This window comes from Quercus robur, chromosome 12 (assembly GCF_932294415.1).
Source record: "Quercus robur chromosome 12, dhQueRobu3.1, whole genome shotgun sequence".
Classification (NCBI taxonomy): domain Eukaryota; kingdom Viridiplantae; phylum Streptophyta; class Magnoliopsida; order Fagales; family Fagaceae; genus Quercus; species Quercus robur.
This window is the reverse complement of record NC_065545.1, coordinates 14,046,847-14,074,794: the sequence shown is the minus strand read 5'-3', so window position 1 is coordinate 14,074,794 and position 27,948 is coordinate 14,046,847. Positions and strand designations below refer to the sequence as shown.

Genomic DNA, 27,948 nt, shown 5'->3' with positions numbered 1-27,948 from the left:
CTACTTCTAAAGATAGATAGAAAAGGTTGGAGAGAGTGACTTTTTGAAATTCTCTCCTTTCTAAAGTTGCGCAAGATCTTGTAGTAGTATATTCGGTTGTTTGCGGTGGAATAGATTTAAGCGTTTGGGCCAGTAGATCCAGAGCAAATAGACGTTGACTTAGTTGCTTTTGTAGTTGATTTGAATCTCAATGTTGATTCGATGCAACTTACCCGGGATAGTCGTAGCACCTGGAGCTTTCAAAGGAGGCAAACATGTATAGATAGTAGCTGATAGTGGCATACCTTCCAAATCGAGGTCCCGTCCGATAAACACCATACAGGCAAAATACAAGCGGGGGGAAGAGCCCTTCTCACTCAAGCTCAAGCATTTACTTTTCTAGTTAGAGACCAACGTCTTGGGGCTAACGTGGGATCCGCTTAAGGACCTACTAGTTTAGGTTAATTTCTAATGACTCCTATAGAATTACCAAAATACAAAGTTCTCTTATCCTTTCTTTCTCTTCTTTCTTTTTTATTTTTACTTGGTTGGCAAGGTCAGGGCCTTTCTCGCTGGACATGCGCATCCGATTCTAAAGTCCTTTCCTAAACCACTTCCCATTCAGTTGCTGAAAGATAGAGATAAGCTTTCGAAATGAGATTGAGTTCCATGAATATGCAGGCTAGAAAGATGCTATTTGCTACTATTCCATCTATTTGTGCATTAAGTTCGAAGAAGATCTTAATCTATAATGAAGAAATTATAATAGCTTGTTGTTTTATAGGCTTTCTCATATTCAGTCGGAAGAGTTTAGGTAATACTTTCAAAGTGACTCTCGATGGGAGAATCCAGGCTATTCAGGAAGAATTGCAACAATTCCTCAATCCTAACGAAGTAGTTCCTCTGGAATCCAATGAACAACAATGATTACTTAGGATCAGTTTGCGAATTTATGGCACCATAGCAAAATCATTACCAATGGCACACTGTGCACCTAAGTGCAAAAAGACAGTGCAAGCTTTGTTATGCCGAAACCTAAATGTTAAGTTAGCAACACTTCCAAATGCCACTTCTTCCCGTCACATCCATCTTCATGACGATCTGGTCACAGGTTTTCACTTCTCAGTGAGTAAAAGATTTGTCCCTGGGTGTACGTTGAAAGCTTCTATAGTAGAACTCATTCAAGAGGGCTTAGGGGTCTTAAGAATGGTTCGGGTGGGGGGTTCTTTTAAGAATAAAAAAGATGAATATAAACTAATTCATGTTTATGCTAACAGAAGAGTGGATCTAATACCAAGACGACTTCTTTCTTAGGAAGTGTAGCAAGTACTTTACGAATTTTTAGATATCATGCCCCACGACTGAGTTGCCAAGTGCCCCCTAAGAGGGCAGTCTACCACAAGATCGAGTTAGAGCCTAAAGCCAAACCCCCTTATACTTAGACTGGGGTTGGGTTTGGAAGATGCCCCCCTCCCCCCCCCCCCCCCCCAACTAGCATCTATTAGTTAAGGGGATTGGTTGAGCTCAAGAAAAAATTTTAGGAACTCATTGAGGCCTATTTATATTCCAACCTCCAAGGCAGTTTTTCCCTATCTTGCTGGGGAAAAGGTTGGGGAGCCCCTATTTTATTTATTCCAGAAAAAGCGGAAGCCTTGGGCATTGATTATCGAGCGCTCAACAAGGTAACCTAACCAACAAGAACAGGTATCCACTTTGATTGCAAACTTCTTCGCCCTAATCAATAAGCGCAAGATACTTCTCGAAGTTGGATCTACAGTCGGGGTACTACCAAGTGCATATCGTGGAAGGAGACAAGCCAAAGACGACCTGTGTGACAAGTAAGCAACCTTACTAATAAAGGGCCGTTTGATTTGGTTATGTCTTTTGGACTCACCAATGCCCCCACCATGTTATGCACCCTCCACAATGAGCTATTCCACCCGTACTTAGATGACTAGTGGTATACTTTGATCGTGGGCTATAGCTATTCATTAAACGACCACGTTAGCCACCTCTAGACCATTTTTAAAGTATTAAAGGAAGAATCACCTCTATGTAAAGAAAGAGAAATGCTCATTTGGACAAACGAAGATACTAGTCCTAGGGCATTGGATGGGCATCAGAGCCATGGAAGAGTGGCAAGCACCTACCAAGGTGAGTGGGCTAAGATCATTTTTAGGGCTTGTGAACTATTACGGAAGATTCATCGTAAGTTACTCAAGGAGGGTTGCTCCACTCAAAAATCTCCTAAAGAAGGACGTACAGACCGATCATGGCACTACACTGATTGAAAGCGTGCCAAAGATCTTTTGAGGACCTAAAGCAAGCAATGATGGATGACCCTATATTGAAGTTACGAAATTACACTAAGCCATTTGAAGTACACATGGATGTGTCAGACTATGCCATAGGCGGTGTGCTAGTACAACAAGGTAACCCAGTAGCATATAAGAGCCGAAAGCTCAATGAGATCGAAAGGCAGTGTTTATTCGTATTATTATGGTGTGTTCTATCCTTGTGGAAGGGGGTCTTCGTTTACTCTATTGGTATGGTATTCTCTCAGTTTATTGTTGTTGTTAGTTGGGCTTTTCTACTGGAAGGTATTCTAATGTGGGTGTGTATTGCTCTTTTTACTAGTTTGACTTCTTATCAGTCATGGCTAATTGAGCTAGTTCGCATAACTGCGAGACGATTAGGTTCGTCCATGAGGCTTTTGGGCGGTGCCCCGGATCCCTATGAGCAGAAGATGATCAAATCCGCTACATTCACCCTCTGCCCTACTTTCAACCTGTTTCCAGCGTCCTTTGTAGATAGATAAACTTCTGGTGTTGCCTAGGTTTATGGAAGGAAGGTTCATTCTTTGAATCCGAAGGTGACTTTTGTTCCACTACTATCATTAAGCTTGGACATGGTGCAACAAGAAGAGAATTAGTAGAATAGGATAAAGAATTCTTATTCTCTTCTACCTTCTTACCCCACCCACCGCCCTAATCCTGAATATACTTTAAACTAGCTTTACATTACGAAATACAACTCGGGGAGTTCAAAGGAAAAACCCAGAACTCGATCTACGGCCGAATAGCAACTCGTACGTAAGCATACACACTTCGAGCAGAACTCAAAGCGATCATAGCACTGATCCCCTTACCTACATAGCCATTATTGCAAATCCGGGCGTTGCGAGGTTGTTTTGCAAGATCTCACTTTCAGTTCGTAGAATGGATCAAAGATGTGTTCAACTTGATTCGTTGGTGAGTCCTTTCGTTTGCTTTGTGTGCTTCTTCGGTTTTCTAGTATCAAGATTTGGCTTTTGGTTTGAAGATTGAATCAATGGTCAACTTATGCTTAAACGACGACATTCTAAGAAGCAACTTCCTATGGTATGGGATGGTCCCCTATTGATGAATAAAATCACTTGAAAGAAAGTAATTTCACCGCTCTGTGGGAAAATCAATCTTTTTTTCAAAAGGGAATGGTTTAGCTCAGTTAACAACTGAGCAATCAGGGTAAGGCACCACCCTAGCCTAGCATCAACTCACCCTTTCGGATTAAGATCGGTGGGACGCCGTAGCTTCAAGTAGGAAAGAAATATTAAAAAAAATTAGCTAGCTTTTGCTCTGTTGTATTGTCTGCTGCTTCACTTGAATCCCTAAGAGTGATGGGGATAAATTAAAGGTTCAAGAAAAAGTTACTTTAACGGGTGATCCTTCGAAAGAGTAAGTACAACGAGGGTGATCAAAATGTCAATTTGGAGAGAGGAAGATCGACCAGCCAACCAAAGTAGAGGACCTCCTTGAGATAGGGAGATAGTTTGACCACTTATAAGAATGTTATTCAATAGCGCATCAAATGCGTGCAATAAAGTAGTGCACTAGCAAAGAAAGAGGAGCAGAGGGGGTTCCTTCCCAATTATAAAACTAAAAAGCACAGAAAGAAAAAGGAAGGTCTTGTCTTCAAAGGGAGCCAAGTTAGCCCAAGAAGATGGAAGGAATATCGAGTAAATTGCCGATTTCCTTTATCAACTTCTTTCGTTTGGCCCCTTGAGTGTCATCCCTCCCAATAGTTTAATCAAACTCGCTATCGGGGCTTAAACCCAACCTAGGAACAACCACCTGAAAAAGTAGAATCTAAGACTTTAAACAGCCCTATTGGAATAGAAAATGAAGGCACCTTCATTATAGGAAGAGGTGGTGATTTTACTTTGAATGGATAGAAACTCCAGCTAGTTGCCCTGGTTACCTCTGCCAAAGATGTAGTGGATTGCTAAAAGATTGATTGGAAGCCAAAAACACCAACTTTCTTTAAGTTTGATCGTTCAGATGAAACTCACCTGTTAGAGAATCTATTTAAGACAAAATCCTTCCTTTCCTTGCTGGTTAGAAGCTCCTGCAGCGTCAACAGTAGCAGTCATTGCCCTTTTTCTGGCTTCCTTCCTTGCTTATAAGGTGACTTAGGAAAAGTTAGGGTTTATGTCTTATGTTGTGCACTTAAGAAAATCAATCAAGAACAACGGCAGATAAATGCAAAAACATGAAATTATGGGTCGATCTTATGAGAAGGATAGGCTGGTGCCCAAGCAAGAGAGGTAGAAGCTCCTTTCTCTAGACTTTGACGGCTCACTGGTTTGGGTACGCAAGACAACGAATCCAACAAAGCCAATGTGCTTTCAAATCAAAGTGTCAAGGAAGCGGGAAGGCTAGCTAGACGGCTACGATTATGAGAGGAAGTGTGCTTAAATGCGAGGTTTACTAATACGAAATCAATGTTCTCGAGGCCAATCAGGAGATCGTTGAAATGCCAAGAACGAGGCTTTTGGCTGGCTATAGAAAGATGGCCTTCCATTCAATGTTTCGAGTGAGGCCTTCATGATCTGATCAACAATTCCATTTGGTTTTGTTCCTTGGATCAGATAATCCAACCTTGAAGGGAAGCGTCCCTCTTCCCTTCCATGGTTGGGAGTTGCTATCTCATGCAAGACTTGAATCCAATGAAGAAAATACGGGTTCTAGAGGCCCAGATAAGGCATATGATTCAGGCTCGTAAGATGGTGTAATCATCAAGCATCGAAGAGAGATCAATCAGTAAAAAACATGGCCTTAAATTGCATCTTGATGACATAGCCCCATGGTGGAAGTTGAGGATGAGAATGTAAAGGACTCGAATTAGCTCAACAAAAGGTTTGGGTAGAAAGCTCGAACAGCACATAAAACAACACATAATGTTCAAATAATGTGCTGCAAGATGTGAAGCTACTCAATCCTACTAGTAGCCCTTTTTCTCCTCTGATCCTAACCTATTCGCAAGGGTGTGTTTGGATACCACTGTAAAGTGGTGGGCTGTGCTAGTAGTGTTGGGCTACTTCCTACTGCACTAGGCCCAAGTTTTCTAGATAAGAGAGTTGGGTCTGGTCCAACTGCAACTCAATTTGGTCTGGCTTGTGCGCAAACTATGTCTGGTTTGCCAAAAACGTGCTTGTGGCAGACAGAGCTGTTTTAGATAAGTTGTGGCAGACAGATATAATAACAAAAAATAAAATATCTGGCTACTTAGTAGGAAATGACCAAATGATCCCTAAACACAATCATAGCAATAATAATCACTTTTACAAAAAGAAAATAATAAAAGGGAGCAAATAGTAATATGTATGAGTTAATCAGAAGATGAAGAAATCAGCTTAAATCTGGTCCGTAAGAGCAAAATCAGTGAGGAAAGAACGTTCCTTCTCAACGCAATTAATCTCTTAGGAAAGTCCTGCCGTGGAGATTAACTACCTTGAGGGAAACGAACCTGAATGGTTGATGCACAAGGGCTCCTTTTGGTTTTGACAGAGAGTAAGATTTCGTGAGGGAGAGAGGGAATCAATCTACCGGTGCATGCCTGCCGTTCTAATTCTCCCTCTATTTTCTTTCTGGTTGTTTTCTTTCTTTCCCTCCCACTCGTGTCTTTTCTATTTTCTGGTATCTCTTTTCGAATTCCTATTTCTTAGTTATGGTTCCCGTTGTTGCTCTCTTTTTTGTTCACGGTAAGGTTCTCTTTTTATAATGCTTGCCATGATCGGATTTTACTATTTTAGCCCTTAACCTCCTTTGTCTGGTCTGGGTGTATTGGCCGACCACCACTGGTCCGTCTGTGTGCCACCCCCCCATCACTAGATAAAGAAGAGTATTTTGTTTGTTTGTCTGCCGTGGCACCCTTTCCTGCTATTGTCTGGGTTCTTTCTCTCTCCTTATCCCTTATAGCATGCACCTAGTGGTTCCAGCTCAGCTTGCTTCTTTTGGGTAGTATGTCATCCTAGCAGGACACTTTCCCCAAAAGAGCCTGAACCGAAACCTCAAAAATAGATTTTTCCATTCTCCCCACCACCAAGCCATGCCTTCTGAAACTCTAATCCACAACCTCACCATGCCCTGTATTGGCTGGGTACAGGCTGGTGGTGCCTGGGCCTTGCGCATGCCTCCCTTCCATGTGTGTCCAAAATCTGCTTGCTGGTCGTTCGCCTGCTGTGGTCTGGAGGCTTGCTTGCATAGTCTGCCATCCGTTCCTTTTGACCTTTTATGTGAGCTGTTTTTCGATTTCTCGCTCCCCTGAGGAGCTGGGCTTTATTTGATACTGGGTCTTATATTTCTTTCGGCCCATTTCTTGATTACCCTCATTTCCTACTATATTACTCTGTCACTCCTGCTATAATGACTCAATCCTGTTGGGCCTCTTTAGGCCAACCGTTTACTCTTTCCCCCAGTGGCTTGGTATGACCATTGGTTTTTCTACTTATGGGCTCCTATGTTCCTTTTGTCTTCCTCTTGGGCATCCTTGGCCCACTTGCTTTCTTTGGGCTTCCTTGACCCTTTTACTAACTCCGCATTCCTATGAGCTTTTACTAACTTCATTGGGCTTCCCTGACCCAATTACCTTATTCTCATCTTTGGGGTTCGTAGGCCTACCATTAACCCCTTACTTTCTTTGTTTGCATTATTTTGGGCCTGCGGTGACCCTTTCTTACTTTTCTACATCATATACTGTCCATGGGTATGCTATTTCTCTTTTTCCAGGCTTCTTTAAGCCCACTTGCTTCTTCAAGGCCCATCTGTTTATTTCATGGGCCTGTGATCCATTATTCCTGCCGCTTGGGCCTAATGGTTTTGCCATTTGTTTGCCAATTCTTTGCTGCCCTTGTCGTTGGGCTTTCTTCTTTCTACTTGGATTCTCATAAATGACCCTCAACAATTGCTTATTTTGTTGAAAACTGAAAATACTATAGCAAAATAATTTTTAAATGTGTGAATAATACCATGTGACCCATTTTTAATGAAAGTTTTGTTGAAAAAAGAAGTTTGTGAGTTCCGTGAACAGTGCATAGGACCTATTGGAAAAGCTACCACAGCCACATAACATGCTCCTAAAAAAAAAAAAAAAACGCAAACCCAGACATTATAATCTGAATCCAAACAGGTACTAAACCACATAAATTTGTGTGTTTCCACGTGCTGTTGTTTATTTTATTCTCCTAAGAGCATCCACACCAGCTCGTGTAAATTTATCATCTATTTTACATGGAAAAAGCTACTTTTTCTATTTTACACTATCACATTTCTAAAACACCCACATTAGTTCATCTATTTTACAAATCTATTCTAATTAAATAATATTATTTATTATTTTTTTATTATTAGTTATTAAAACCGTTTCTTTCTCTCTTTCCCTACTCGTTTCTCTCTTTCCTCACCCATTCTCTCTTTCAGCTCACTCACCTGTTTCTCTCTTTCCCTCACTCACTCCCAGCTCGCCGGTCCAGCTTGTCGCCGCTGCTGCCTCAGCCACTAGTCGATTCGGCCTCCCTTTCGCTTTTGCCCTCCCTCTCTCCTCCACAACCGACCCTTCGCCTCCCACCTCCAATCGACGACAGCAATGGAAGATCCGGCGACAGCAATGGAAGACCCGACAGCAATAGTGGCAGCAGATCGGGCGGCAGATTCGGCTCCGTTGGGCTGGGTTTTCCGGTGGGTGCGTACTATTTTTGGGTTGGGTTTCCCGGTGAGTTTTAATTGATTTTGAGTTGGGTTGATTTTTGGGTTTTTGTTGATTTTGGGTTGGCTTGATTTTTGGGTTTTTGTTAATTTTGGGTTGGGTTGATTTTTGAGTTTCTGTTGATTTTGAGATATTTTTCTGTGCTAGGTTGCGGTGTTTGGTGGTGGCGTTGGGTTTGGTGGTTGGGTTTGTTGTAGTTTGGCGGTGGCGGTGGCGGTGGCGCTTAGATATTCTTCTTCCTTGCCGCGCTAGTTTGTTGCAATTTGATAGAGGAGAGAGAAAAAAAGAATAAAAAATTATTTACACATTGAATAGTAACCGTGCATATATGCACGGTTACTGTTCATTGACACATCCGGGTGTATATTTTACACATCTTTACATCTACTGATGTGGGAGTTTTTTTGCCTAAAATGTGTAAAACTTGCACATTTTTCTATTTTAGAGGAATTACATGAGCTGATGGGGATGCTCTAAATCTATTTCGTATAAGCCTACAATTGTTAACTGTACTTACAACGAATGAGCATCAAAGTTTTCCTTTATCTCAACAAAGGGTATCAAAGCATGGGCTCTTTGTTTGGATTTAGGGACTATTTCAGTTCTTCTTTTGGGTTCTTTGTTCAAGCAACTGATTTTTCTAATAGTACCAAATCCATTTGGTTGTATATTTACTTAATTGGTTTTTTGTGGCATATTAAGATGCCTGTTTTGTTAGTACAGTGAGGATTGTTTTTTTTTTTTTGAACAGTACAGTGAGGATTGTTGAAAGCTCTAAAAGGCAAGAATACTTTTCTAACAAAGCTCTCAGTTTGCATGGTTTTTTATTTTATTTTTATATTTCTATTCAGCTATACACAGTATTATTAACTACACTAAAAACAAAATAGCAATTTAGCACCCAAGTTTACTCTTTCTCGACAAATTTATATCAAGCGTGGGTTCTTTGTTTCGATTTAGGAGCTATTTCAGTTTTGCTGCCGAGTCCTTTATTGAAGTAATTGGATTTTCCCATAGCCAAAAATCTATTTGATTGTGTAAATATTATTTAATTGGATTTTACAGGATGGTAGCATATGTTTCATCAACAATGAAATTTGAGATATAAAAAAATGATGGGAGATTTTTCTTTTTAAATTTGTGGCGTGTATGGCCAAATATCTTGTTGACAATTGTCTATTTAAGCAATTTAGTGAAAAATAAAGAGAAAATAAGGGAGAAAATAAACATGGAGAATTTTATGTGGATAGTGTGACTCTATCCAGAGGAGCAGTGGCAAATCCTTCACTATAAGATCCATTAGACCTAGGGTTAACTTTACTCTTTGTCAATTAAGACAATTGACTAAGTTCCTCATATAAAACGAGACCTCATAAATTGGTCTTATAAAGAACAATTTTATGTAACAATTAAAATATATATATATATATATATATATCACACTTACTTTCTTTTTTTTTTTTTTTTTTGGGGGGGTGGGGAGAGTGTCAATTCCTAGCTAAAATTGAAGAGACCGACATGCAATTTTTTCCCCTTACCCTGTAAAAAGGCTTTCATCACTTTTTTTTTTTCCAAAGTCTTTCCATCTTTCCCTCAAACGTCTCCTCTCCCTTCCTCTTTTAACTAGTGAACATCAAATCACATAAATTTTTCCTTTCTTTATAAGCATTTTTTTTTTATAATCAATCGCCATCAAACTATTCTTTTTCTATCTTAATTGTAAATTTATTCTCTTACCTAAAATCAATTATGTCACCAGAAAGCAGAAAGATTAGGAAAATTAACTATGCTTCTAATTACATAAAAAATTTAAGTAAAATTTGAATACAAAAATTTAACGAATAATTTTGTATCTAAAAAAATAAGAGTAATGAATTTTAAGTATAAAAAAAAAAAAAAAAAAATCTAATATAAATATTACTCAACTTAAAATTGTCACCCTAAAATCTTTTCAAACCGGCGTTGATAGGTCTCTGTTCTAGAGATGTATATTACATTCTTATAATCTTATATATTCAGAATATAGTTGACCGTCTCTAACCTATCTTTCGGCCCAGATAGCTTGGGAATCTAGAAAATGTTGAGATAATATAATGGATGTGCACGAATCGCCAAAAGACAAAAGTGACTTCAAAGAAGAATCTATTGTTTTTGCACACTGGGCTATATAAAGCCAAGATAAACAGTAGCCTGGTGCAACCCAAATCAAAAGAAAGCCCTCGAGTAGTTATTAGATAGAGTTCTTGTTTGTTAAAAATGGCAACTCAAGCTCATGATCTTAAGAAAATAGGTAGAGAAGGTTTCGGTATTCTAGAACCGATAATAGAGAAGAGGAGAACCACAAGCCAATCTGGTGGTGATAACATGGCTAAAAGGGTCCCCATGGAGGAAGTCATGGACAGCAATCAGGCTGCGAAGCTGTTACAAGGAGTTTCCATTACAGATTATCGTCTGAGCAGGAAAGGCAGTCAGAAGGCTCGTTAACACTTCTGATATATGCACTGCTCTTTTAGCATTAATAGCAACCACTTTGGCCTAAGTGTTGTGCGTAGTATAATAAATATTTAGCTTTGTTAAATTTGTACATCGCTAGCTAGCCTGTAACATGTAAAGAATAATCTGCTTCTTCATAGCATGTTATAATCCTAATGATAATATTGTGTCATATTTTTAGCTTTGTACATTGTCAATTGTAGATAATTCTTATAACATGTGTAATATTTAGTTTAATTTGTATTGATTATGTGTTAAGTATAGCGGACTTGTTAAATAGGTTGGGTTGGGCGGGTTTAGGTTTGATCTTAAAGTAACTGGTCAGAAAATTATTAGATCAGAAGGGTTTTTTTTATTTCTATGAGCATTTCCTTGGTCTTCTATAAGTCACCTATAAAGTTAAATCACCTATAAAAATTAATAACATAAAGCTTTATTCTAGTGTATGCTAGGTAAAGAAAATAAATAAATGATTAAGAAGAAAATTAATCTTAATATAATGAACTTAAAAAAAAACTACTTGGTCGGGTTGGGTCAAAAAATTAGTACAAGTTGAACTAATTAAAATGAATTGCTATTTATGTTATCCATCCCTTTTATTTTTCTTTACAGGTTAATTTGGATGATTAATTGAGTCTAATTTTATCAGATTTTAATAATTTGTCATGCTTCCCATTGTATCGTCTTTTTTTATTTATTTTGGGGGTGAAGGAAAGGATTGAAGTATTTGTTTTCTAATCCATAGACTAGAACCATTTCTGGATCACCTTCGTTGTAAGGCCCAAAAAACAGAAAATTGAATTTCTTCATCAACAGAGAAACTCATCATCAACAGAGAAACTCAATATCACATTTTAAAGTATACAACGTGAAGGATTCTTAAGTTCTGTTTATGAACAAATTAAGAGTGAAATAATTTAGTCAAAGACTAAGATATCACTTCATTATTACAAAAAAAGAAGAAGTGTATATGTGGATCTCATATATGTGCGTCCGACAGGTTATAAGAGGGTGGTCTCATGAGACCATTTCATGAGATACTTTCTCTTTTAATACAGATGCAATTACATAAAAATAAACACATCTGTTTTGAAATGAAAAATATTTATTAGGTTCATATTTGAAATGTTGGCAAACTATGAACAATGTAAATCTTGTCATATATAGTTTAATTCTCTTAATTTTGTTCAAGACTGTGAACCCAAGTTCAGCTCAAGAAATGAAGTTTTTGCATGCTTTGATTCCACCCCGATTCTTGCTTCAATTACAGTTGTTGATTCCTGATCGATTCTTGGTTTGATCGGTTGAAAATCGAGAAATTAGACTTTGAGAAAGGATTTTTCAATTTGCCCATGACTCATATGATGACCTAATCAAAATAGTATAAATACACAACTTAAGAGACAGGTCAAGATATAGACAATCAAGAGAGAAAGAGCACATGTGCCTCATTTAGGATTTTTGTAATTAACCATTCTCTTATATATATCATCAACCATGTAGATGATAACTGATTGAAGAGCTACATAGTGTATTCTTGGTGATCATGTTGAAGCTACTTTAGTAACAACACATACATTGCTATTATGAAGAAAATCTCCAAGAGGTTCTTGGAGTTGGTTGAAGGTTTTGATTGTTAAGTGTGGGTGTGTCATTTATGAATATGTCCATGTGATTGAAGAGTGTAGAGGTTCCAAAGCATTAAAAAGTTTTTTTTTTTCCTGTAAATTGTTTACAAGTTGTAGAGCCTAAGAAAATTTTTCTCAAATGGTAAACTTCTCTTATCATAGTGAACTGTCCTTTTTGTTTTGGAAAATGTATCCTTCATAATGTTTTTTTTTTTATTTATTTATTTATTTTTTTTAAGATTGTTTTCCTAGGGTTTTTCACTTCATCCTCATATTATTGTGTCTCATTATGATTGATTTTATGCGATTGGTGACATCTACTTGATATGTCTTATATACTTTAACTTTTTACACATGATTAATTAACCCAGAATCTGTAATTTAGCATATTTGAATTTTTTTTTTTTTTTTTTTTTTTGAGAAAGAGCATATTTGAACTTAATTTATAAATTCTGCAGCATAATAAATAACTGGTGACTAAAAAACCCAAAAATGTTTATTTCATGCTCATAAATTCAAAATTTGGTTTATGTAATTTTTGCATAAGTTTATGAATTTAACGCTCAGTTTGTTTTGAAGTAAAATATTTGTAGGAAAATATTTTCTCATTTTACGGTATTTGTTTTACAATAAAACATTTAGTCAAAAGTAAAATATTTTCAGTCAACCAAATTAACCAAAGCAAATTTGTGTAAAATATTTTAGAATTTCTCTCTACCTCTCACCTGACAACTCTTAGGCTATTTACTCTCTCTCTTTCCCACTATCTCTTCTCTCCCTCTCAATTTTCTCTCCTTCTCAACCTAAACCTTCTCTCCCAAAACTTGGTGGCGCCACCCACTGACTAGCGTAACCCAACAACAGTGCCACCCACCGACAGGAGCCACTCATCGATCAGTGCTACCCACTAGCGGTGCCACCCATCGACGACCACTACCTCTTTTGTGGTGCCGATCGGTGATAAGGTTGGTAGTGGGGTGGGTCGTCGTCAAATCTGAGTGCCGGTGTCCCTCTCGGTGGTGGGGTGTGTCGTCGGTGATGGGTTTTAGTGGGCTGGGTCATTGGTGTTAGGTTTTGGTGTTTTCAAGTTTGGTTTTGAGGTTGGTGGCCAGAACAACTGCTATAGTTGTGGTGGTTTGTGGGTTTTGATGGTGGCTGAATAAGAGTGGGTTTCATTAATCTTTGATTTTGGAATTTTTGTTTTCATCTGGGATTGTTGCTTCCTGTTGGTGGTCGTGTTAGTGGTGGTGTGTAGTCAATAGATTTTGGTGGCAGTTGGGCGGTGGTGGCATTTTTTTTCCCCAGGTGGTTAGTAGTGGTGGTGTGCTTGTATTTGGAGGCGGGTGGCTGTTTACATTTTTCAAAGGACTAATCTTGCCAAACACTTGGAAATGTTTTCAATGAAAATATTTTACAGTATAATCTTTTACATGTAAAATATTTTACATCGAAATAAACAGAGTGTAAAAGTCTATATGACATCATGTCAATATCATCCAACTAAATAAAGAAATGCTAATTGATTAATTTAATGATGTAATGTGACACTAACTCCAGATAAGAGATATATAATTTTTTTTAAACTAAAGTATTAATATAATGGCAATTGTGGTACACACCTAATGCTTAGCTTGACTTTTTTTATTTTTTATTTTGTTGATAATTCAATATTAAGGAAATCCGGCAATATTTCTTTATTATCACTGGCAATGCATGATTCTTTCCTATCCATATCCAAATCAGGGAATTCTTATATATTTCTTTGCATGATTCTTTCCTATCCATATCCAAATCAGGGAATTCTTATATATTTCTTTGGATAATACCACAAACTTTGAGCCAAAAGGTTTGGATAGAGACCACATGTATGGATATGTATTATTATTAGTGTCCAATTAAAAAAGCCACAGATCAATTGGATATTTTATAGAACATCCCTCAATTATTCCTCTCATCCTGATCCCTTTCCAACGGTCCCACCTGCTCCCATACCTTTTTCTTAATTACAATTTACACCCATCCAAATTGAAATAATTAATTAACTTGGCTAATTAATTGGTTAATTCATCACAAGGAGTCAATACATTCTTGGCCTATCAAGAGGTTCGCTATTTATCATTGGAGAAGGCCATCTTAGCAGTGGTACACGCTACATGGAAGCTTCCACATTACTTCCAGGCTTACACTGTTGTGGTTCTAACCCAACTCCCTCTTCGATCACTGCTTCAGAAAGCTTATTACACATGGAGGATTGCAAAATGGGGAACGATCCTAGGAGCTTTTGACATTAAGTATATGTCTCGCACTTCGATAAAGGGACAAGTCCTTGCAGATTTGGTGGCTGAGTTTGCCGAGCCTTCGTTAGAAGAAAAGGGCGAAAGGCCGAACATGGATGGAAAATCAGTTGAGATGATTTCCTTGAAGAAACCTCTATCTTGGAAGGTGTATGTTGATGGCACAGCAAATTAAAGGGGATTAGGAGTGGGACTAGTTGTAGTATCTCCTAAAAGGATCATCATTAAGAAATCCTTAAAGCTTGGCTTCTCAGTCACGAACAATGAGGCTGAGTATGAGGCTTTGTTGGTAGGAATGACTATGGTTTAGAAAATGGGAGGAAGAACAGTGGAGATATTTTCAGATTCGAGGTTGGTTGTAGGTCAAGTAAAGGGAGAGCTGGAAGTCAGGGATGTAAGAATGCAAGACTATTTGAAACAAGTTAGGCACTTGCAGTCGAGGTTTGAATCTTTCTCCTTACAAAAAATCCCGAGGAGCAGAAATACGCATGCTGACTCTCTTGCTACTCTTGCAACCTCTTTGGCTCAGGGTTTACCTAGGTCATACTAGTGGAAGATCTATGCAAGCCTACCGATTTGAGAGATGAGAGGGTCCTTATTCACCAAATTAGGGTGGGTCCTATTTGGATGGATCCTATTATGCTATTTCTTAAGGGCGACATCTTGCCCGAGGAGAAGGGCAAGGCTGATAAGTGTGCAAAAAAGCTCCTCGGTTCTGGTTGTCCAAGGACCAAAAGTTGTACAAGTGCTCTTTTTCTGAGCCATATTTGCTATGCATTCATCCCAAGGCAGTGAAACCACTCTTAGAAGGAAATCATGCCACGTGTCATACCCAAGGCCGAGAAGGCCAATACAGTTCTGAGGAGTCCATACACTCAGATGGTAAGACTGGAGAGGCGAGTCATGACCACGTCAATGACACATTGCAAGAGGGGACCACACTGTAGAGGAAGAGCTTCACAGAGGGGGGTTAGCTCTGACGTGACTGAAGGGATGGTAGCTTCCACCATATTTAATGCATACCACCAAATCTCCTGACCGCATTTATGTGGAGAAAACCCCTGAACAGTACTACCTTGGTTGCCATATCTCACAGAAGGTTTAAGAAGGTGTCTGATAGGACAAGTACTAAAGTAGTGGCTTACATGCTCAACAAATGGAGGACCAAGATCATCTAAAAGGAACTATATAATGTAAGAGATCTTCCAGGGAGAGGGGGATCGGAAAATCTGCCCAAGGAGAAGGGCAAGGCTGATAAGTGCGAAGAAAAGCTCCTCGGTTTTGGTTGTCCGAGGACCAAAAGTTGTACAAGTGCTCTTTTTCTGAGCCATATTTGCTATGCATTCATCCCGAGGCAGTGAAACCACTCTTAGAAGGAAATTATGCCACGTGTCATACCTAAGGCCAAGAAGGCCAATACAATTCCGAGGGGTCCATACACTCAGATGGTAAGACTGGAAAGGCGAGTCATGGTCACGTCAATGACACATTGCAAGAGGGGACCACACTATAGAGGAAGAGCTTCACAGAGGGGGTTAGCTCTGACGTGACTGAAAGAATGGTAGCTTCCACCATATTTAATGCATACCATCAAACCTCCTGGCCGAATTTATGTGGAGAAGACCCCTGAACAGTACTACCTTGATTGTCATATCTCACAGAAGGTTTAAGAAGATGTCTGATGGGACAAGCACTTGATTAGTGGCTTACATGCTCAACAAATGGAGGGCCAAAATCATCTAAAAGGAACTATATAATGTAAGAGATCCTCCAGGGAAAGTGAGATCGGAAAATCTGTAGAGAAAATGCTGTGGCAACAAGAACTAAAACTATACCCAAGTCTAAGAGCAGTATATTTAAGGACCTTCTCTCCTCGGAAAGATTTCTTTAACAGAGTTTGTCTTTCTTTGCTTTCTTACCATCTTTAATTCACTGTGTTTGTTGTTCGATCCATTGAAGCCTAGTTTTTAAGCCCACTCTCTACCAATTCATTGTATTGGGATCTTTGGGCCTTAATTCATTTACCTTTTGGCTCAGGATCCAAAACGCCACCCTTACAGTTTCTATTTTAGTTGAATTAGGTTTCTATTATATGTGGTAACTTCTATCTCCTAATTCTAATTGAATTAGGTTTCCATTTGACTTGTAGCTTCTTCTCCTAATTCTAATTGAACTTCTCTCCTAATTGAATTAGGTTTCCATATAATTAGCAAGCTTATAAAATAATTTTGCATTTTTTTTAATCTTATCCTTTCTACTTAAGAATAATAAAAAAATGACTTTATGAAATAAAGTCACCAGCTTTTTAATTCATCAATAGAAATTTTTTTGAAAGGTTTGGATTGAAAGTTGCTTCTGTAACTTTGAATCTAAACCCTTGAATAAAAAAATTGAAAAAAAAAAGTAAAAAAGTAAAAATTGTTGTGGGAGAATTTCACTCTACAATAACCTAGTGGTATATTGCATGGGATCTCCATGCATGAACGGATGATGTTTAAGGATGTAAAAACCAATGAACTAAATTGTTTGATGAATAAATACAATAAAATCTATAATATAAGCCAAGAAATAGCAAATGAAAAAGAAACACAGAATATAAAGGCATCTTTAAAGATTTTGCATAAGTACCAAGAAATATACTCACATAGACTATTGAAGGAAAAACAAACACAAACACAGACCATTAAAGGAAAAACATACACAAACTATTATTAAAAAAAGAATACAAAAACTAAAGAGAGAAAACTATGAAGAGAAATTTACATACCTTGAGGTTGAGAAAGAAGTGTTTGTAGAAACAAAAGAATAGTTTGAATCAACACAAATAGGTTTATATGTATATAGGAGAGTAAGCTGGCACCTCTTTTACTGTGAAGGAGTTTGCATTGCATACAAACATGATTTGGAGACTTCCATGCCACTCCAATAAAATTTAATTCTTAATGGGAGTCTTAATATATGGCCATCGGCTAAGTGGCATTAATCTAACTTTTTTTTTTTTTTGGAAGCTGGCATTAATCTAACTATAGGTATCTATATATGATCTTCTAATATCTATGATATAAAATCAGAATTTTTTATTTTTTTATTTAAATAATGCTGATGTGTAAAAATGTGGGAGTTCTAAAAAAAGTCAAAGTTAAGTCAAAGGTTTCGGTATTTTTTTAATATATATATATCACACTTACTATTTTTTTTTTTTTTTGGGTGGGGGAGGGGTGGGGAGAGTGTCAATTCCTAGCTAAAAATTGAAGAGACCCATATGCAATTTTTTCCCCTTTCTATTGTAAAAAGTCTTTTATCATTTTTTTTTTCAAAGTCTTTCCATCTTCCCATCAAACATCTCCTCTCCCTTCCTCTTTTATCAAGTGATCATCAAACTACATAAATTTTTCCTTTCTTTATAAGCATTTTTTGGTAATCAATCGCCATCAAACTATTCTTTTTCTATCTTATTTGTAAACTTATTCTCTTACCTAAAATCAATTATGTTACTAGAAATATTAGGAGAATTAGCTATGCTTCTAATTACATAAGAAATTTAAGTAAAATTTGAATACAAAAATTTAATGAATATTTTTGTATCTAAGAAAACAAGAGTAATGAATTTTAAGTTTAAAAAAAAAAAAATCTAAAATAAATATTATTCAATTGATATCTAAATATAAGAAAATACTCAACTTAAAATTGTCATCCTAAGCCTCAAATCTTTTCAAACCGGCCTTGATAGGTCTCTGTTCTAGAGATGTATATTACATTCTTATAATCTTAATAATCTTATTTAGAATATAGTTGACCGTCTCTAACCTATCTTTCGGTCCTGCAGATAGCTTGGGAATGGATGTGCACGAATCGCCAAAAGACAAAAGTGACTTCAAAGAAGAATCTATTGTGTTTGCACACTGGACTATATAAAGCCAAGATAAACAGTAGCCTGGTGCAACCCAAATCAAAAGAAAGCCCTCGAGTAGTTATTAGAGAGAGTTCTTGTTTGTTAAAAATGGCAACTCAAGCAGATCTTAGGAAAATAGGTAGAGAAGGTTTGGGTATTCTAGAACCAATACTAGAGAAGAGGAGAAACACAAGCCAATCTGGTGGTGATAACATGGCTAAAAGGGTCCCCATGGAGGAAGTCATGGACAGCAATCAGGCTGCGAAGCTGTTACAAGGAGTTTCCATTACAGATTATCGTCTGAGCAGGAAAGGCAGTCAGAAGGCTCGTTAACACTTCTGATATAAGCACTGCTCTTTTAGCATTAATAGCAACCACTTTGGCTTAATGTAGTGTTGTGCGTAGTATAATAATATTTTAGCTTTGTTAAATTTGTACATCGCTAGCCTGTAATCCTAATGGTAATATTGTGTCATATTTTTAGCTTTGTACATTGTCAAGTGTAGTAGATAATTCTAATATAACATGTGTAATATTTAGCTTAATTTGTATTGATTATGTGTAAAGTGTAGCGGACTTGTTAAATAGGTTGGGTTGGGCGGGTTTAGGTTTGCTCTTAAAAGTTACTGGTCAGAAAATTATTAGATCAGAAAGGTTTTTTTTATTTCTATGAGCATTTTCTTGGTCTTTTATAAGTCACCTATAAAGTTAAATCACCTATAAAAATTAATAACATAAAGCTTTATTCTAGTGTATGCTAGGTAAAGAAAATAGATAAATGATTAAGAAGAAAATTAATCTTAATTTAATGAACTTACAAAAAAACTACTTGGTTGGGTTGGGTCAAAAAATTAGTACAAGTTGAACTAATTAAAATGAATTGCTATTTATGTTATCCATACCTTTTATTTTAATAATTTGTCATGCTTCCCATAGTATCGTCTTTTTTTTTTTTTTGGGTGGTGGTGTTGGGGGGGGGGGGGGGGGTGTTGAAGTATTTGTTTTCTAATCCATAGACTAGAACCGTTTCTAGGTCACCTTCGCTGTAAGGCCCAAAAATTAGAAAATTGAATTTCTTCATCAACAGAGAAACTCAATATCACATTTTAAAGCATGCTCTTCTCATTTGCCATGAATATTTTTGTAATGTTTCAGGGAAAGTTAAAGTATACAACGTGAAGGATTCTTAAGTTCTGTTTATGAACAAAGAGTGAAATAATTTAGTCAAAGACTAAGATATTACTTTATTATTACAAAAAAAGAAGAAGATAATTTATGATTTTTTTCCCTTCATCACTAAAAAGTATCTTATTAGATGGTTTAATGAGAGATCTCTCCTTTATTGTATATGTGGATCTCATATATGTGCGTCCGATAGGTTATAAGAGGGTGGTCTCATGAGACCGTTTCATGAGATACTTTTTCTTTTAATACAAATGTAATTACATAAAAATAAACACATCTGTTTTGAAATGAAAAATATTTGTTAGGTTCATATTTGAAATGTTGGCAAACCATGAACAAGGTAAGTCTTGTCATATATAGTTTAATTCTCTTAATTTTGTTCAAGACTGTGAACCCAAGTTCAACTCAAGAAATGAAGTTTTTGCATGCTTTGATTCCACCCTGATTCTTGCTTCAATTACAATTGTTGATACTTGATCGATTCTTGGTTTTATCAGTTGAAAATCGAGAAATTAGACTTTGAGAAAGGATTTTTCAATTTGCCCATGACTCATATGATGACCTAATCAAAATAGTATAAATACACAACTTAAGAGACAGGTCGAAGATATAGACAATCAGGAGAGAGAGCACATGTGCCTCATTAAGGATTTCTGTAACCATTCTCTTATATCATCAACCCTGTAAATGATAACTGATTGAAAAGCTACATGGTGTATTCTTGGTGATCATGTTGAAGCTACTTTAGTAACAACACATACACTGCTATTATGAAGAAAATCTCCAAGAGGTTCTTGGAGTTGGTCGAAGGTTTTGATTGTTAAGCGTGGATGTGTCATCTGTGAAGATGTCCATGTGATTGAAGAATGTAGAGGTTCCAAAGCATTAAAATTTTTTTTTTCTTGTAAATTGTTTACAAGTTGTAGAGCCTAAGAAAATTTTTCTCAAATTGTAAACTTCTCTTATCATAGTGAACTATCCTTTTTGTTTTGGAAAATGTTTCCCTCATAATGGTGTTTTTTTTTTTTTTTTTTTTTTTTTTTAAGATTGTTTTCCTTTGGTTTTTCACTTCATCCCTATATCACTGTCTCTCATTATGATTGATTTTATGCAATTGGTGACATCTACTTGATATGTCTTATATGCTTTAACTTTTTACACATAATTAATTAACCCAGAATTTGTAATTTAGCATATTTGAACTTAATTTATAAATTCTGCAGCATAATAAATAACTGGTGACTAAAAAACCCAAAAATGTTTATTTCATGCTCAAAATTTGGTTAATGTAATTTTTGCATAAGTTTTATGAATTTAAAAGTCTATATGACATCATGTCAATATCATCCAACTAAATAAAGAAATGCTAATTGATTAATTTAATGATGTAATATGACACTAAGTCCAGATAAGAGAAATATAATATTTTTTTTTTTAAACTAAAGTATTAATATAATGGCAATTGTGGTACACACCTTATGCTTAGTTTGACTTCTTTTTTTTTTTTTTTTTTTGATAATTCAATATTAAGGAAATCCGGCAATATTTCTTTATTATTACTCCACTACATGATTGTTTCCTATCCATATCCAAATCAGGGAATTCTTATCTATTTCTTTGCATACTACCACAAACTTTGAGCCAATAGGCTTGGATAGAGACCATATATATGGATAAGCCACAGATCAATTGGATATTTTATAGAACATTCCTCAATTATTCCTCTCATCCTATCCCTCTCCCGCGGTCCCACCTGCTCCCCTACCTTTTTCTTAATTACAATTTACACCCATCCATCTTCCTGCACCTTTTTCTCAATTATTTTGTTTGGATATTTCGAAGAGTCTGTTCATTGTTCCCTACTGACCAAGTGGGCCAGTAAGAGAAAAACGAACCTTACCGGTAGAGATGGATAAGAACAATTAGACTAAGACCATAACTTTTTGACATAATATTGCCATAATTTATTATACATTTATATGGATTTATTATTTTTATTTTATTATTTATAATTTAACATGTAGGTAAGATGTGGTAAAAATTGAGATCTTACTATTTTTAAAGATTAAGTCTACTCTTATAATAATTTCCATTATAGATTTATTATTTTTATTTTACTATTTATAATTTACCACGTAGGTAAGTTATGATAAAAATTGTGATCCTACTATTTTTAAAGAGTAAGTCTATTCCGATAATAATTTTCACAAATTGCTTAAGTTGTAAGGGATGAAAAAAAAAAAGAAGAAGATATATTTACAATTTCATCCCTCAAAAGCAGTCATGTGTACCAATTGCGGATTTTTTTTATGGTACTAGTACTCATTTTTTAGATAAGAATTTACATTTTGCAATGCCACAAACATTGGCCACCGAAAGCTAACCAAATCAACATCTTCGCTTGCTTCCAATGGTACGGATAGAATAAAAATGACCGATCAACCAAGTTGCATTATTCAAAAAGGAGAGGAAAAATACAGTGCATGCTATAAAAAGGTACAGTCCTTAGCCTTCGTGTAACAAGCTTGCTTGACAGTTTCTTAATTAAGACTCTCTAGTACAGAGCGACTTATAGATGAAATGGCGCCTCCTAATGACATTGTGCAGCTCGGAATTGAAGCATTTACGTTGCTGGAGGAGTGCTTGAAGCAAAAGACAAGGCCCCCTCTTCATCATCGTCATCCACGTCAATTTCCATCTGCTGCTACTCCGAGTAATCATGCAAAAGAAGCCATTGATAGCTATCAAGTAGCTCAAACAGGGGCGGAGCCAGAAATTTTTGTTTGAGGGGGCCGATTTGTGTTGCTAATTTATTAGTCTATACAAACTTTTATACACATACACAAACACGTCTCTATACACACACAAAAAATTAGTATTTTTCATAATGAATTCTTAAAATTAAATGTTTCATAGAATTAAATTAATCTTTCACCATCTTCCATAGTGAAATCTTTACAATTTTCATTTTCAATATAAGTTACCAAATTGTCTACTGTTGTGAGTAAAAAAATTTCAATTGAATTAATAAAGTGTTCAAAGACATAAATGATCCAAAACTTTAAAAAATACGAGAACACATTTTACCATAAAAAATGAATTTGAGAAACAATATGTTTTCTATAACTACTAGATAAATTGGACAATTTTTTTTAATAACATTATTGAACTAACTCAAATAATTGAGGGGGCCAAGTCCCATTTTTGAGGGCTAATTATTAAAATGTTAAATATTTCTATATAGTAAAAAAAAAATTTCAAAATTTTTGGGGGGGCCATGGCCCCCCCACCCTAACATGTAGCTCCGCCCCTGAGCTCAAACGTAAGGTGGTGTTTTGATCGTGGACTATCGCAACAAGAAGCCACTACTACCGCATCGTATGGTTAATTAAGCTATAGCTAAACGCTGTTAACTTGTATACTTGAAGAATACTATGATGAAACATGGCTAGATGCCATTCTGTAAAAGTGTTACGTAGCATATAATATAATGTTATGTAAGTTAGAAAATCTCTCTCTCTCTCTCTCTGAACTTGATCTTCAGCAATTTGCAGATGCTCCATTGGCAACTATATAATAGTATTAAAGTTCGTGGGGGTGGTCGTGATGGTGTACATGTAAATGAAGTTCATTTCTTTTCGAACGAAAATGCTAAAGTTACTACAAATTTATAATACAATATTTACAAATTAATATATCATTTGTGAATTTAAAAAATATAATAAATGAAAAATGTTAGGGATGTCGGATATATATTAAGATTTTAAGATCCTACTAGATCATGATACTGATAACCATACCACGCACCACCATGGGCTTTTATACCCATTTGTTGGGGAATTAAACACCTTAAAGAGACTTCTTAAATAATTAATATAACATATAGATATTAGAGACACACTTAATCCTAATGATCTTAGCCCGATGGGTATGAGTTCAACTATGTTATTTTAACACTACTTATTCTTTTCATTTTTATTCAATATAAAACTTTCACTCACACGTATATACTTAACAAAAATAAAAAATGAAACGAATTTTAATGACATGTACTGTCAGTCCCAAATGAGAATATGATTAATAAGATTGATTTAATATATATATATATATATATAGGGTTGAGTTCAAGTTGGTGTAACTTTAAATAATGTTATATCACTCAATATTTTTTAATTAGATGTGAATTTTGACAAATCCACCGTTAAATTACATTATCTTCATATATTCTCCATTCTTGCAAAATAATGCATAAAAGATAAGTTTATAGATTAAATGGTAAATAACATCCAATTGACATGAAAATTAACATGAATGTTAAGAATATTGAATACATATAATTCAATGGTAAAATTTTTAAAATATGAATTCTATAACAAGTTATTAGGTGGTGTTTAGAGTTATATCAGGTGTAATTTAAATCCTATATATATATATATATATATATTATCTATTCTAGACAAAAGTAGCTTTCCACACTGAAAGGTCGTTTGGTATAGGAGTTTAAACATATATTTTCAGTTTTTAAATAATATTACATGTATTTTCACATACTTTTTCATCTACATATACTTCCAAAATATATAAATAATATTACTGGAATAATGTTACCAAATGGTCCCTGAAATTTACAAGTAACCCATTTTACAAAAAAAAAAGAACAGAAAAGAAAAATAGAATTATAAAATGATAATTTCTTAACCAATTTAATTCCTGTGCCCAAGGAGTCCTTAATCCTTATCCATTTCTTGGACAGTCAAACACGAAAGTTCAGACGGGCTTCGATAAAGACAATGGTGCTTATTTAAAAAACCACAGAATTGGATAATTCCTCAAATATTCTTCGCATCCTGATCCTTCTTCACCGGTTCCCGTACCTTTTTTCTCCATTATGAATTGCCCCATGTTCCTGCGCCATTATTTGTAGGGTAATGATTCCATTCGCATTCATTTTTTACGTTCATAGACTTCATCTTTTCATCTTTTAAACTACGTACTTCAATGTGGGTAATTCACTTCAAAAAAAAAAAATGTGGGTAATTTTTAACTACTCTCGAAGTAGAGAAAATAATATTTTTTCTTCTTATATTTATGGTGATGTTTATTATAAGGGTCTATTTGGATTGAGCTTATTTTTGTTGAAACTGAAAACTGAAACTGAAAACACTGTAGCAAAATAATTTTTAAATGTGTGAATAGTATTGTGGGACCCATTTTTAATGAAAAAGTTGATAAAAAGTGAAGTTTGTGAGACCCGTGAACAGTGCATAAGTGCACTGTTCACAGCTGACCGGGTCAACAGTTGCGGCTGGGAGAATTAAAAAAAAAAAAAAAAAAAAGGAAACGCAGAAAGAAAACGCAGACGGGCAAACGCCCAATCCAAACTGCACCTAAGTGTGAAAAGAGGGAACACAATATCTCCGTATTTCGGAAGTATCTAAAAATTTTTCCAACAACACATACCTATTGATATTGTGTGTATGAGTGTGTGAAAAAAGTGTTGAAAGAATATTTATCATTTTTTTGATGGAAAAAGTTTTATGAATAATCTCTTCTAATTTATTATATGATTGTTTATAAGACTATTCATATATATTATTTATAAGTTTTGGGATTGTTCTTTGTCTTATCAATGGTGGTAATGACTTGGGTATTTTTTTGTTTTTTGTTTTTGTGTTATGACTTGTGAATCTTGTTAGTATGTAGATACATGTCCAGTTTTGAACACTAGTTTGTATCTTAATGTGTCCAGTATACTAATGCGCGCACTATACACAAGCCATGTCATAAGATACAAAGCGTGTTGTAAAAGTGAAAATGTAAAATAAATAAATTGGTTTTCTAAGAAAAAATGAATTTTTTTTGCATTAATGGAGGAAAAATGCTAATAATTACTATAGCCTTAGCTTTGTAAAAAAATTATAGCAACCCTTTAGTTTTCCGAGAACAAGGTAAACTTGTGTGTATGAGTGTGCGTGTTGACCTTTTATGTTTGTCACATCTCTCATAGACAGGGATGAGGCACACTAGGCTTTGGGGGCAATACCTCAAACCCCACCCCCCCAATTTTTTTTTTTTTTTTTTTTTTTTTATAAAATTACTAGTATATATAGGTATTACTTTTAGCAATTTTGTTCTATAAATTACAATTTGCCCCCCTTAAACAATATTATTTGTTAAGGATATATTTTATGTAATTGGCTAATCTTTTGACAAAATGCACTTTACTTGTAATTGGGTAGATTTAGGATGAGTTTAGTACTTAAGAAACAAGAGTAGTACTTCAAGAAACAAGAGTTCAAGTTAAGTGTTAAAGCCATGAAGATCTGATCAAGAAACAAGTGAAGAAAAGCTGTTCATTAAAGCTCGACAGATACCTCGGCAGAAACAGTATCTATCGAGATTTAAGAACGAAGCTCAACAGAAGCTGAATTTGTCGAGATCTACGTAATCAGAATTTCTAGATCTGATTTTTGGCCCTAGCTGACATGTATGTGTAGGGTTTCTTTTCTCACAACCCTAAACATATATAAAGCTTATTTTAAAAGCCGTTATATATAGAGAACACATGTAAAAAGTGACCTAGTGCCTTGTTCTCTCTGCAAGAAGTTATTTGTTGGTGTGGGTGTGTGTTCCAAACACTTTTATTCTTATTTATTTTCTAGCCATTAGAAATTTATGAGTAAAATAGCCGTTGGACAATTATGAGAAAAATAGCCATTGGGCAATTATGAGAAAAATAGTCGTTAGGCAATAATTGATAATATAGCCGTTGAGCTTTTAAGGGTTATTAGTAACCAATAACTATAGACTATTATCTTCATAAGTAGCCTATATAATATTCATCATAACACACTTTCTAAAGAGTCTTTTTACTACTCTATATTTTTAGATATACACAAGTCTACTATCTTTCTCTCTCACATATTTTTTTTACAAGAATATTTGTTCTAAGGAAAGGCAATAGAGGGTTGTTCTTAAACCTTTTGTGAGTGGAAGTGCATACATCACAAAGGTCGAAGCTATAGTCTAATCCTATGGGGTTGTTTGGCCAAGAGAACCAATCGCACCAAATTTCACTTTGGGTGGCACGAATCAACTTTTAAGGACAACGCTTTCACAGCGTGATTCTATAGCATTGTGAGATTGTTCTAAACTCCTTTTTATTTTATGTTCTTGCTAATTATTTGGGATATTATTTTTTGTATCAAAACTTGTTTATTCACTAAAATATTTCCAACAATCTTAAAGGTTGATTTGGTTTCTCAAAATGGATAAACAAGTTGTTGATTCTCTTAAAGTCATTTCAGAAATTACCAAGCTTGAACCTTTTGATGGAAATAATTTTAAACGTTGGAAAGAAAGGGTTTTGCCCATCTTGGAATTTACTGAAATTGATAGTGTTCTTCATGACCCCAAACCTGATGATCCCAGAAAATTAACAAAGTGGTTAAAAATAAATAAATTATGTACACATACTATTAAGTGTGGTTTAGCTAATAAGTTGTTTGATAATTATTGTCATTTTACTTGTGCTAAAGATTTATGGGATGAACTTAATGGTCGATATGGGTTTGAGGATGAGGGTGCTAAAAAATTTGCTACAGCTAAATATATGTCTTTTCAAATGTGTGAAGAAAAAACTGTTTCTAGCCAAATTGAAGATTTTCAAAAATTAGTTTTTGACTTAGCCAAAGAGGGTGATAATTTACTCGAAAGGTTTGTGGCTCATGGCCTTGTTTATAAGTTGCCGGACTCTTGGAAAGAGTATAAGCACCGGTATAACCATCATAGAACTTATTTAAATCATCAACAAACTATTGTCGATATTCAAATAGAAGAGACTAATAGAATGTTTGAAATTTCTTCTAAAGCTAAGGAATTTACTTCCAAGGCTAATATTGTAGAGGGAGGATCCTTTAGACCTCCACAAAACAATAAGAAATATGATCTTAGAGGCAAAGGAAAGTTTTATAACAAAAATAACCCAAATCCTCAAATCCAAAAGAAAAAGGGTAATTGTTTCAATTGTGGTAAGACAGGTCATTATGCAGCAACTTGTAAAGTGAAAGGCAACTTCAAAAACAATAACAACAACAAGGGCTCAACATCAAACAAAGCAAATGTGGTGGAAACTGAAGAGGTCATTGCAGCAGTGGTGTCCGAGGCACATTTGGTCTCAAGTGTGAAAGGATGGGTAGTAGATTTGGCTTGCACAAGACATATTGGTGCATTCAAAGAGGAGTTTACTTCCTACACTCCAATAGTGGAAGGCACCGAGTTTGTTTATGTTGGGGACAACAGGCCTATACCAGTGAGTGGCAAAGGGAAGGTACTCTTGAAGCTAACTTCCGGTAAAACTCTTTTACTCACCAATGTCCTCCATATACCTCATTTTCAACACAATCTCATCTCAGTACGTTTGCTTGGTAAAGCTGGTATTAAAGTTCTATTT

The 27,948-nt window shown here is 35.6% G+C and overlaps 1 long non-coding RNA gene and 1 pseudogene across 1 annotated transcript; one reads left to right on the top strand and one right to left on the bottom strand.

Annotated features, from left to right (window-relative positions):
* Window positions 1-456: 456 nt before the first annotated feature.
* LOC126708164 (ATP synthase protein MI25-like) lies at window positions 457-1,293 on the top strand (annotated as a pseudogene).
* Window positions 1,294-11,584: 10,291 nt separating this feature from the next.
* On the bottom strand, window positions 11,585-17,426 carry LOC126710066 (uncharacterized). Its single transcript, XR_007649562.1, has 2 exons — window positions 17,187-17,426; window positions 11,585-11,866 (listed from the first exon to the last, which is right to left on the bottom strand). It is a non-coding gene; the product is annotated as an uncharacterized LOC126710066 (long non-coding RNA).
* Window positions 17,427-27,948: the final 10,522 nt, after the last annotated feature.